The 13,141-nt window shown below is 40.9% G+C and overlaps 1 protein-coding gene across 1 annotated transcript in view; it reads left to right on the forward strand.

Annotated features, from left to right (window-relative positions):
* Positions 1-12,075, forward strand: part of LOC142784974 (uncharacterized) — a 45,645-nt gene extending 33,570 nt beyond the window's left edge. The window contains exon 6 of the transcript XR_012888802.1: positions 11,942-12,075. The gene's annotated coding sequence lies outside the window, so the exon portion shown is untranslated. The remainder of the gene's footprint in view (positions 1-11,941) is intronic.
* The last annotated feature ends 1,066 nt before the right edge of the window (positions 12,076-13,141 follow it).

Raw genomic sequence — 13,141 nt, forward strand, 5'->3', positions numbered from 1 at the left:
ACAACAGACAAAATAGAACTGGCAGAGCTTTCGAAGTTGATTAATAGACGTAAGGTATGCGATGTAAGAAGGTATAACATGGAGAGAATTGAACACGCTCTGAAAAACGGAGGAAGTGTGAAAGCATTGAAGAGGAAACTTGGGATAGGCAAACGTTGGATGTATGCACTAAGGGACAAAGAAGGCAAAATAACTACCAATATGGATAGGATAGTTCAAATAGCGGAGGAGTTTTACAGAGATCTGTACAGTAGCCGAGACAACCACGACCCTAATATCATAAGAAGCAGTAACCCAGATTACACCCCACCAGTAATGATAGAAGAAGTCAGAAAAGCTTTGGAGAGCATGCAAAGGGGCAAAGCTGCTGGTGAGGATCAGGTAACATCAGATCTGCTGAAAGATGGAGGGCAGATTGTGTTAGAAAAACTAGCCACCCTGTTTACGAGGTGTCTCCTGACGGGAAGAGTACCAGAGTCTTGGAAGAACGCTAACATCATCTTAATACATAAGAAAGGAGATGACAAGGACTTGAAGAATTACAGGCCGATCAGCTTGCTCTCTGTAGTGTACAAGCTATTTACAAAGGTAATTGCTAACAGAGTAAAGAAAACATTAGAATTCAATCAACCAAAGGAACAAGCAGGATTTCGAACAGGCTACTCAACAATTGACCACATTCATACTATCAATCAGGTAATAGAGAAATGCTCAGAGTATAACCAACCACTATACATAGCCTTCATAGATTACGAGAAGGCGTTTGATTCAGTAGAAATATCAGCCGTCATGCAAACACTGCGGAATCAGGGCGTAGATGAAGTATATATAAACATTCTGGAAGAAATCTACAGGGGATCAACTGCTACCATAGTGCTTCATAAAGAAAGCAACAGAATACGAATCAAGAAGGGTGTAAGGCAGCGGGACACAATTTCCCCAGTGCTATTTACCGCGTGCTTACAGGAGGTTTTCAGAAGCCTAGAATGGGAACAGTTAGGGATAAGAGTCAATGGAGAATACCTTAGTAACCTGCGCTTCGCCGATGACATTGCATTGCTGAGTAACTCGGGGGACGAATCGCAACTCATGATTACGGAGTTAGACAAGGAGAGCAGAAAGGTGGGTCTTAAAATTAATCTGCAGAAAACGAAAGTAATGTACAACAACCACGGCAAGAAGCAGCGCTTCGAGATAGGTAACAGTGCACTTGAAGTTGTAAAAGACTATGTCTACTTAGGGCAGGTAATAACCGCAGAGCCGAACCACGAGATTGAAGTAACTAGAAGAATAAGAATGGGGTGGAGCACATTCGGCAAGCACTCTCAAATTATGACAGGTAGATTGCCACTATCCCTCAAGAGGAAGGTATATAACAGCTGTATCTTGCCGGTACTTAGCTACGGAGCAGAAACCTGGAGACTTACAAAGAGGGTTCAGCTTAAATTGAGGACGACGCAGCGAGCAATGGAAAGAAAAATGGTAGGTGTAACCTTAAGAGACAAGAAGAGAGCAGAGTGGATTAGGGAACAAATGGGGGTTAAGGATATCATAGCTGAAATCAAGAAGAAGAAATGGACATGGGCAGGGCATGTAGCGCGTAGACATGATAACCGCTGGTCATTAAGGGTAACTGACTGGATTCCCAGAGAAGGGAAGCGGGTTAGGGGGAGACAGAAGGTTAGGTGGGCAGATGAGATTAAGAAGTTTGCGGGTATAAATTGGCAGCAGCAAGCACAGGACCGGGTTAACTGGCGGAACATGGGAGAGGCCTTTGTCCTGCAGTGGACGTAGTCAGGCTGATGATGATGATGACTCGTAATTGCAGGAAGCGACCGTCTCTTGGTAGCTTCGTGACCTTCGCTCGCTGGGTGCTTATCAGCTGCAATGTCTCAACAGTCGCAGTGTTCGTGAACATCGCTGTGGGGCATGGTTAAAGAAAACGGGGGGGGGGGGGGGGATGTGCCGCGGCGCGCAGATAAACCTTACGGCATGCGACAGCGGGTGAGGAAAAAAAAAAGGGGGGGGGGGTGAGCGAGCTGAGGTGGGCGAAAGAAATGGCATAATAATAATAATAATAAAACGAAGCAGATAAACGGTAAAGGAGGCGCCAGTTGTCAGTTAGCGGGACTGCAGCGGACAAATGGGGCGCGTTTAGTACGCGGGAGAAAAAAAAAATCCAGATTTCAATCACTGAAGATAGGGGTGCGTTTTTAATGCGATAAATACGCTATTTAAAGCAACAATTCAAAAATACTTAAACATTGTATCAGTACCCCTTTGATGCCTGCGCTTTGCAGTGGCGTGACATGTGTTTTGTTAAAAATCGTGCAGCTAACCAAAGAATTTATATGACCTTGTTTGTTCAGCGATTTGCGCTTTTTATGCCTTGTTAGGTTTGTTTATATTTATACTAGTATATTGTAGATAATCAGGATATATAAATATTGATGTGCTTTAATAAGGGATTGCACAGCCACACTCAATTGCACACATCCTTTTGCATTTTTGCACCGTTGTAGTGCGGCACATAGAATATTGTAGAATAGAATATTTCTGTATATTTTGGTGTAGGGTTTTGGTGCTGTGGTTACATATCAAAGCTTAGCCAAAGTGTACCAACAAACACCCACACAGAACTTTCAGTTAAGCTGATACAGCACAGATGATAATGGTGTAGGCATAGTTAGCCAATGAAGAACACGCTCGCGAAAAACGAAATGATGGCGACACAGGTGGCTGTAAATGAAAGCAGGCAGACCTAACAGTTTTTGTCTGTTTCATGCATTTTGTCTGTGCAGGTTTCATCCTTACGAATGCAAACACACTGATCTAACTAATAAGCCCTCCATGCATATATACCTGTTAGCTACTTTTCCAATAAGTCGTGCATTTTTTTTAATTATACATATTTATAGTCCAACAGTTCAGAGCTTATTTAGCATATATTTAACTTACTTGTGATACATTATCTGTTGCATGGCTGTTTTTATGAATTAACAAAATTCAACTGCGAATGAGCTGCTTACGCGTGCACTCGAAGAATAAGATTAGCACGTCTTTTTGATTTTGAGAGAAGTCAGTTTTTTGATTTTGATAGAAGTCAGGCCTAAAGTAATCATTTTGTTGACCAATAAGCAACCTGTGAAAGACATATTATAAAATTATCCAGTACAACAAATTTATGTAACTGGAGAAGAAATTTAGAGGTGAGCTTCCACAAATACACAGTGCTGTGTTTCCAGCAGCAGTTGTCATTTAATAAGTGCAGTTGATCCTTTCAGAGTGGGGCTTGCTCGATGTTTTACACTAGTTTCACACAGTAGATTGTACATCTGTGATGTGTACATGTCTACAAAACGATCCTTCAAAGTAAATGATAAATATTGCTACTTTTCTGTCTGAATGGGTTTATATAATTTTTTGTATCACCCATTGTAGTGGCCTATTGGTTAAGGTATTCTAGCTAAGCAAGAAAACTTGGTAAAAACGCTGAAATTTGAGCATCCTAGTATATTTCAGACTTCTTGGTAGGTGCATGATTTAAGAGAGAAGCACTTTTTCACCACCACCATGGTGTAGACTTAAACATGGCACTTGCATTCGTACACTAATATGCACAGATGCTTGTAAACGTAAAAGTGAATAGTGGTAAAGCTGGAAGGGGGGAAGCTGTAGCTTTTTATTATATGATACATCATAATGAGGTTCTGATTGTTCCCAGTATTTTTTAAATGCTTAGTTGAATGTTATGCATCTCTTACATGCAGAATGTTGAAAGGAAAGCACACTACATCTTCTACGATGAACTGGGTGCTGACAATGCACTGTACTCTTCATCACAACATGAAAACAGGTGTTCCGGGCTCACGACCTCACTCAAAGGGTTTCAGCAGTGGTGGATGCTACTCATAGGGTGCACCAATTATCTTGTACATTTTAGGAACATTCCTCTGATGGGAAGGCTTTATCTCAAGCTATGTGTCCTATATACTTATTTATTTTTCCAATATGAGTATCAGTTTGCCATCAGCTTAACAGCACTGCGTGTAGAAAACTGTGTATAATGCATAATGTTAGAGTTGTATGATAAACTGCAGACAGCCTAGATGTCTCCAGCTTAAAGGTTGATTCACTTATGGGTCATTTCCCGCCAAACATCCCAGCTATTTTAGCGACGATCTCAAATGTATTCGAAAAAATTGTGATGATCTACAGCATTGGAAACAGTGAAACAATAAATATTTCTGAAAGAAAAAATTTTTGGTCACGTAGTTGCCTTATGAACTTACCGGAATGTCGTTTTATTCTTGTTTGTGCAAAATTTTATTTTAAAAGTACTGCTCCTTGCTTCTATACCTAAATTTGTCTACATGTTAAATACAAGTTCATGTGTAAAGTGTTTGAAGCGCAGTAATATTAGTGCAATTTCACTGGCACATACGCCTCCAAGACTAACAAAGTGCTATATACGGCTGGTTGGTGCTGTATGGTAGACAAAGAAAGTACTTAACAGCGCAAACGACAAGAAGAGAAAGAAGAAACGAGTTGAGCCCTGAAGAAACAACCAGAGTTTATTGCAAACCAACTGCAATATATAGAAAACAGAATCTGCGTATAACGACGCACCATAAGCAGAATCGCACATACATGCACCATACAGGCTACCTTATCAACAACCGGTCATATAAGTGGACCCCAGATAACTAACTTCACAGCAGTTAAGAAAAATTGAGGGTACGCTAACACAGCAAGCACAAGGTGTTGAATGTGGAAGGCTTCACTAATCTCGTGATCGCACCGATTTTTATATCCCCCCCATGATCAAACACTTTTCAAAAATTGGCTGACAACAAGACTTATCACAATGGTCTGCCAAGTGGCTAGGAAGAGAACCTTTTAGAGGGTTAGCGTGCTCTCTCAACTGATCATTTATTGTGATAAGTCTTGTTGTAATAAGTCTATTGTAATAAGTCTTGTTGTCAGCCAATTCTTGACAAGTGTTTGATCACGGGAGATAGAAAAATCGGCGCGAGCACGAGATTAGTGAAGCCTTCTATATTCAACAACTTGGTGCTTCCTGTGTTAGTGTACCCTCAATTTTTCTTAACTGCTGTCAAGTTAGTTATCTGGGGTCCACTTATATGACCGGTTGTTGATAAGGTAGGCCGTATGGTGCATGTATGTGCAACTACACAAAAGATATATTTTGAGGAAATAATATTGAGACCTCTTAAGCTGCTAAACATTACAAGAAAAATTACAAATTTCGCAGAATCGTCATTTTTGTCTGTGTTGAGACGCGATTTGCACTGTCGAGTGGTCCAAATAAACATAACCTTCAAACCTAAATCAAAAGGAAAAGAAAGGTATTTTCATATGCCAATTGTTATCACATATTTTTGTTTTAAGGAAGAAAATAAGTTTTGAACTTTCCCATTGATGAAAATAGGGAGTTTCAAGGCGGCAGCTGTCATATGACCAAACGGGAAGGTAGGCGCCAATGGGAATTCTAAAAACATATTTTCTTCCTTAAAACAAAAAATGTAATGATAGTATATGAAAAGAACTGTTTATTTGTTTTCAATTTATGTATAAAGGCAATTTTTAGTTTAGCCACCACATGGCGTAAATCGCATCTCAATATGGACAAAAATTACGAATTTGTAGAATTTATGTTTTTTTCTCATAAAGTTTACCAGCTTGAGAGGTCTCAAATATTTTTTTCTCAAGATATACCTTGCGTGGAGTAAGTATTCACTACTCAGATATTCATACAAATTGCAGTATTGCAATAAAAAATTGCAAACATAACACATTTTGGATGAATTCTTAGAAGCATATGTGTCAGTATAATTGCAATAATATTACTGAGCTTCAAACACCTTACACAAGAACCTTTACTCAACATGTAGACCAAGTTTGGTATAGAACGTACTTTTAAAAGAACTTTTTTCACAAACAACACCCAAATGACATTCCGGAATGTTCTGAAGGCAACCACGTGACCAAACATTTTTCTCTCCGAAATATCCTACTGTTTCATTGCTTTCAATACAGTTAATCAGCACAATATTTTTCGAATGCATTTGAGATGGTCGTCAAAATGGCTGGGCATTTGGCATGAAATCACCCTAAGAGCATGTCATGAACACAGAAAAAGGTCCTGTGCTTATTAAGCTCCTTATTTACCAAGAAATATATTGAAAGTGCCTCATCTGAAGCACTGTATAACGCTGCTTTTTTTTTTTTCGGAGTGCTAAGGCGGCTGCACGTGCTATTGTTGTTTACATGTGCAGCAGCGGCATTCATATCTAGTAGAACTCGCTGTTGGGATAGTTGGTGCATGTTTGCAATAAATATTAGTCAATATTGCCCCAAAATGACGACCACACAAAGAAAACACATAAACTGGATGGGCACTCATTTGCAATTGTTTATTTCTCGAGGAAACAGGCTGATATAAGCCCACTTTTCGTCAACGCATGTGCAACCTACTCGGGCCGTCCCTTACCTAATCGCGCTATAGGGCACATGATCGCTAGATACCGTGCTTCCAGCTCATACATGATGAGTGAAGTTTTTCTAACGCAATTGATACCCCGTTTCTTCTGTGAAAGCCCTTCGGAATTGCTCTGGGTGTGAATCCAGATGAAGTGACTTGCGCTCTTGAACAGGCACCGTCGTTATTATTTGCCGTAAGGGCGTGTTCCCTCGTTCGATCATTGACGCAGCGCCTCGTCGTCTGTCTAACATGTCTCTTTCTGCAGGATAGGGGTATTTTGTAAACCACTTCAGTGGCAGACTTCGTGAATGGCCACGCATGCTTCTTTTTACAGCCTTTCAGCTGCTCAGCATGATTTCCAGCGATGCACCGGCGCAACTTTGCTAGTTTGTTAGGGGCACGAACTCCATCAGTACTTCATGCCGACTCGCCACCTTTTTAAGGTTGTGTGTATGAATATATGGTATATTATGAATATATGGTACAAACAGCTGCTAGTGAGCACCTGTCCTGTCCATGTGTTTTCTTTGTGCGGTCGTTGTTTGATCGCGAAATCGACTATTCAATTCAGGCATTCATGTCTATTTACAGCACATGTTTAATGTGTGTAGCACAATATCACATGCTATTTTCGTATTCATATTTGCATGCTTAAGAGAACAGCAGCCGCGCCAATTGTGTCAATTGGATACAATTTCTTAATTTTGCACAAAACCATTATGAATTGCCCAACCAGCCTCAATTATTCCTCAGTATTGTTAATTTTTATTAAGAAACATGAAATTCATTAATCAACTTAAGTTTGTGCATCATTATCCAATTGATTGATGTGTGCAGTTTAATGTCCTAAAGCCACCATTTGATTATGAGACGCTTTAGGGGAGGGCTCCAGATATTTCGGCCGCCTGGGGTTCTTGTGCACCCAAATCTAAGGGAATGGGCCCACAGCATTTCCGCCTGCATGAAAAATGCAGCTGAGTACCTTGGCGACTAAACCATCGAGGCGGGGTCATCATCATACAATCAAATACAGATGCGCCAACCGTAATTATAACTTTTAATTGACTATATTCTAACCTCACAGTAAAAGAAAAGAGTAGAACAGTTTAAAAGAAAGTTCTCCCCCCCTTTCTATGACAACCATAACGCTTTTTAGGTCGCTTTTGGCAGAGTGCGCTTTCGCTCTGCGGAAAAGTGCTTTATGATTTGGAAGTGGCTACTAATACTCGTTGTCACAGGACACAAAATATTTTTTCCCTATATTACTCTGCCATGCAGATGCCACTCAACAACGAGTACTAGTATGGGCGCTGGCCGTCTTTCAGAGTGATTTATGAGTTTTTTGCAGCCTTAAGCAACGATAAAATCGTATGCCACTTTCTTCATTTCGCCACCCCCTTGAGCTCCTCCTTTACGAATATCTGGAATTTCTGGGAAGCCTGTCAAACAGTTTGACAAGCTCGGCAAATACTACTGTGAGTTTTACCCCCGAATTTTAGAACGTCCCTTCACTAAATGCTTCACCTTGACTTGAGAAAATTGATTCCAGCGCAGTCTCTAGGCAGAGCAAGTGAATCAATATCAGGGATAATCTGCAGCGATTCTCGAGAAACGCAGCGTCATTTTTAGACAAGCGGTAGCGCTGTGCTCGGCTAGTTCAAGTGAAGGACGAGATTCGAGTCGAAGAGCGTTCGTAAATAGGAAGGTTAGCATTGTTCGCATTGTGGGCTTTTATTGAAATAGCTGCGCTCTCGTATATTTTGAATGACTTAGCGGATATCAAATAATTTCTACATATATTTTTTCCGTTTGTGTGATTCAGTCTAATTTGTTGTACTACCGTAAATTTGGAGCCCCACCGTGGTGGTCTAGGGGCTATGGTACTCAGCTGCTGACCCCCTGGTCGCGGGATCGAATCACAGCTGCTGTGGCTGCACTTCCGATGGAGGCAGAAATACTGTAGGCCCGTGTGCTCAGATTTTGATGCACGTTAAAGAACCCCAGGTGGTCAAAATTTCTGGAGCCCTCCACTACGACGTTTCTCATAACCATATGGTGGTTTTGGGACGCTAAACTGCTCATATCAATCAATGCTGTAAATTTAGAATTTCAGGCTAAAAAATGCTGTGTTTGTTTTTCCTGAAACCTGCTCCAAATTTGAATTTTCTCTATGGAAAAGCAAGATATGATGCTCCAAAATATTGCTTCAGATGATAGCTTGGCTGCTCCACCTCTGCTAGCTGTAAGTGGTTAATCTTTCACCCTGCTTTTGTGTGTCCATTTTGTGTTCCTTGATGCTGCATTGTTTCAGGGGGACACATTATGTGATGCGCTTCATATTTTACAGCTTTAAATCAATTATTCTGCATGGTTAGTATCTAGTGACACTGTTAAGCTATTATAGTTTTGCCTATTGTTTTCACTCCTATATTATTGTTTCTCCAGTATTCTGAATGTCTGGACACACAAGGGTTATTGTGAAATGAAAATGCCATTTTAAGACTGTTTTGTCATTGCATTCATTAGAATACCACTAGCCTTGCATAATATACATAAGGCATGCCACAACACATGCAAACTGTGGTGTATCAAGGAGGCAATTGTAGTGTGCATTGCTAAAGTATTTCAGTATATTGGAGAAACAAGGCATGCTGCATTGCACTACTCTTTCTACTGTTTGTATGCTTCACTGCACTGTGCTTTTGTGCTTCTTGTGTTAAAATTAGTTCTTCATTTTCAAGTGCAAATAAAGGCTCTTCTGTTGTACTTTGATATGCATGCATCGGTCGGTAGAGCTCCATGCCGTACCATTGACGTCTGATTTTCGGTCTTCTTTTGTAGCAAATGGCATTCTGCTCTGCACAATTGAAAAAGGCTTTTGATTAAGGTACAATTTGTCTCTGAAGCCTATATGTGCTCTGTGTCTAATAAAATAAATCTTGATTTCATTTTGCACTATGGCATGACTTTGTGAACGTTCTGTTATGTGTGACAGCTCATTTTGAGTGATGCCTTCGCATTCAGCTACGATTACATGTTTAATGTGAGAGCCTTATATGCCGTGCTTCATATATGCACCATAAAAGCTGCGCTAGGGCCAGGATTACCACACGGTGGCAGGAGCCACTACAATAGGACATCTGCACATGAAAGGTCTAGCTAAAGGGTAAGCTTTTACGTGCTTCTACAGGGGCCTACTGGGAAGGGGTAACACTCGAAGTAAGGTATTTTTCGCATGGGTGTTGGGGCATTATTCAGCATGAACACCCCCACACCCTTTTCGCTGTTTGGGTGAATTACACCCCTACATATACTTTAGTTTTTTAAGGGTGTTAGGGTGTCATAGCGATATTACACCCTTACGCCCTCAAGATTACTTGGGTGTACATTCGCTTTTACACCCTCACTCCCTTAAGGCCACTTGGGTGTACATTCGCTTTTGCACCCCAAAAATGTTTGTGCCATAGGGTGTAAATTCGGAAATCCGCCCACAGTATAGGTGTAGGTCCCGCTTAATACACCTATTTCGTGGGGTGTTGGGGTGTGAGTTATAGACACTATAAAACACCTATATGGGTGTAATCTGGTTTACAGTGTATGTAGCGGAAAAATTGTACTAATGTTACTCGGCTTCAAATGCCTTAAAGAAGCACGTTTACTCATTATGTAGATCAAATTGGATATGACAAGAAAAAGCGGTACTTTTAAATTTTTCTCACAAACAACACCCGCGCGACATTCTGCGAAATTTTGAAGGTACCCACCTGACCACGACTTTTTTCTCTTCAAAATATTTCAGCAAATAACTGTTTTCAAAAGAGTAAATTAACACCATTTTTTAAACTATATATCTGTGATGGTCGCCAGGCTGTATGGTTTGGATGTTTGGTGTAGAATTGCCCAGTAGAAAACACAACAAATGCCTGAGCATGCCTTGATGCTCAGGCAATTTCGAAAGCATTTTTTGTTAGCAGCAATTCAATCAAGCCCTTGTCTTCATGCTTAGGCCCAGAAACAAAACACAAGTAACCAAAGTAGTCCTAAGAGTCATGCAGTTTCGCTGTTCTAAGACTTGTGGAGCCTAAATTAGTGGAAGCTTCATCAATTTTTTAAAAATGCAGATTCAACCAACAGGTTTTGGAAGAACAGTGCATTTTCAGCTAAATTGTTTCACACCAGTTACTTAGATAAAAAGCGGCAAGTAGAGGTAAAAATACCATTTTAAAGGCATTGTAGGTAATAACAAAAAGGTCTGTTTTCTTTTTTGTGTGGTGCTTTGCCTGAGCGCTGTGCTTTTTGTTGTATAGTTCATTGTCTAGCGAACATAGGCCTTAAAAACTAACATTAGCCATGTTGAGCTCGATTTCTTGGTTATAGTTATAGTAGCCATAATAAAAGTTATGACTTCAAACTTGATTGTTCTTTTGAAGATTTTTTCTTCCATAATGAAATTTCAGGGTCTTAGTCAAATTTGTTATAAGAAAACGTGATGTCATAATAGGGTCACTTTTAATAGAGTCGTTCAGTTCTATGTCATCTTTTACATTCCTAATGGAGCAGTTATTTTCAATATCAGTATTTAAAATGGAATGATCATGATGTATGTAGTAAGGTGTAAGCACTTACATATATCACACGCACCCAACTTTTCTGTTGGCAGTTTATTTCAGTTATTCTTGATTGATATGTGGCGTTTAACGTCCCAAAACCACTATATGATTATGAGAGACGCCGTAGAGGAGGGTTCTAGAAATTTCGGCCACTTGGGGTTCTTTAACGTGCACCCAACTCTGAGCACACGTGCCTTCAGCATTTCTGCCTCTATCGGAAATGCAGCCGTGATATGATACCGCGACCTGCTGGTCAGCAGCCGAATTTCTGTTACTCTTGCTCTCATATTTCTGTGCAGTTCGGTTATAGTAGTCTGGCTTGCAGACATTTTAAATGGCACCTGCCTCATCCTGCTTGCTTTCTTGGTAATTTTAACCTTCATTAGTTGCATAGTTTTACATCTCAAACTTGTTAAAGATGCCAATTTTGCGCACAAACTGTATAGTTTAAAGACAGCAAATGTACGGACTATTAAATGTACATTGAGAGCTTTCACAAGCAGTTCCTAAAGTTTTAGTGTGCAGGAAGCATTTAAATCATAATTTTATAAGGACATATCAATAGATAATCTCTACCATTGAAAATTATGACAACAACCTAGGTATTTTCACTGTGGTAAGCATGCTGTTTTCTTTCATGTTGAAGAACTAATTTCTTTCATGTTGAAGAACACTTCTTTCTTCTAATATTCACATATGCATAACATGAAGGTTTGTGTGCCTTACATTTTCAGTTTCATTCTGTGTGTCATATTTCTTGTGCATGTGAACTAAGGTGCTAACATGTGTCTCTAACATTATTTGTGCCAATTATTTACACTTTCAGGTGCCTATGACGGACACATAAGTTCTATGGCAGTGACCTACCAAATCTACAGTGGTGCCGGAGCCTCAAGCAGCATTTCGCCGATCTCCACAAGGCGTTCATAAAATAAACACCGCGCCACACTTTCACAGTGCTATGATTAGTATTTATGTTTAAATATTTCGTTCCAAAATTGCTGTTAGATAGTGTTTTGTGCCACCATCCTGTGGCTTAGGTGGAGCTCGTGAAATCACGGTGCAGTCACCTCATTTGCGTACCATCAACACTGCAAGGTCGCTATTCTCAGCTGCAGCATACTGTCACGGGGTCGTGACGTGGCCGAAGACAGGAGACTTCTTCTTGGAATTTAACTGTTTATTTGGGCGAACCTGTGCCCGGTAAACAGAAAGTCCAATTACAGCAGCAGTCTCGCACAGATAGCAGTCTCAGACTGATAGCGGCGAACAGAGCGTCGGCCTTCGATCAACAACTGACAAGCGGTGAAGCGCATCGGCATTTATACTCCCGCCGTCGAATGTTCTAGCACTATCGCTGGCGGCGGCGTACGTTCCAGAACAATCTGTACCATTCGCACAGTGGGCGTGATCTTATCGAAATGATCTACTACAGTCCGGAACCCTCTAGAAAACTGCAGGCGCGGTTTGCGCTGAGAATCGTGTGGTGTTTTGGGACGATAACAAAAACTTGGGACATGGAACGTGGCATTGCCCCCCTCTGAAAAAGGCATCGTCTCGATGCTTTAACTAAAGATGAAGGTACAATAATAATGCAAAAAAGTACAATGAATAAATTACGATACAACAATAATACAAAAAAAACACTGTTTCAGTTTGTTAACGCGCATGAAACGGCTTGAGGCGTGCGACATGGACGACGTCAGGTCGCGATCGGCGTCGTTGAGAGTTCGTGATGCCGTCGGGGACAACCTCGTAATCAAGTGGGCCGAGACGTCGAACCACCCTGTACGGTCCGAAGTACCATCGCAGAAGCTTTTCACTTAGTCCACGTCGGCGTATCGGCGTCCACACGCAAACACGTTCACCGGGCTGGTATTCCACGAAGCGTCGTCGAAGGTTGTAACGGTGGCTGTCGGTCGTCTGTTGATTCTTGATACGGAGCCGCGCAAGTTGTCGGGCTTCTTCGGCGCGATGAAGGTACTCGCTCACATCGAGGTTTTCTTCGTCGGTGACGTTGGGTAAC

Source organism: Rhipicephalus microplus, unplaced genomic scaffold (assembly GCF_043290135.1).
Source record: "Rhipicephalus microplus isolate Deutch F79 unplaced genomic scaffold, USDA_Rmic scaffold_16, whole genome shotgun sequence".
NCBI lineage: Eukaryota > Metazoa > Arthropoda > Arachnida > Ixodida > Ixodidae > Rhipicephalus > Rhipicephalus microplus.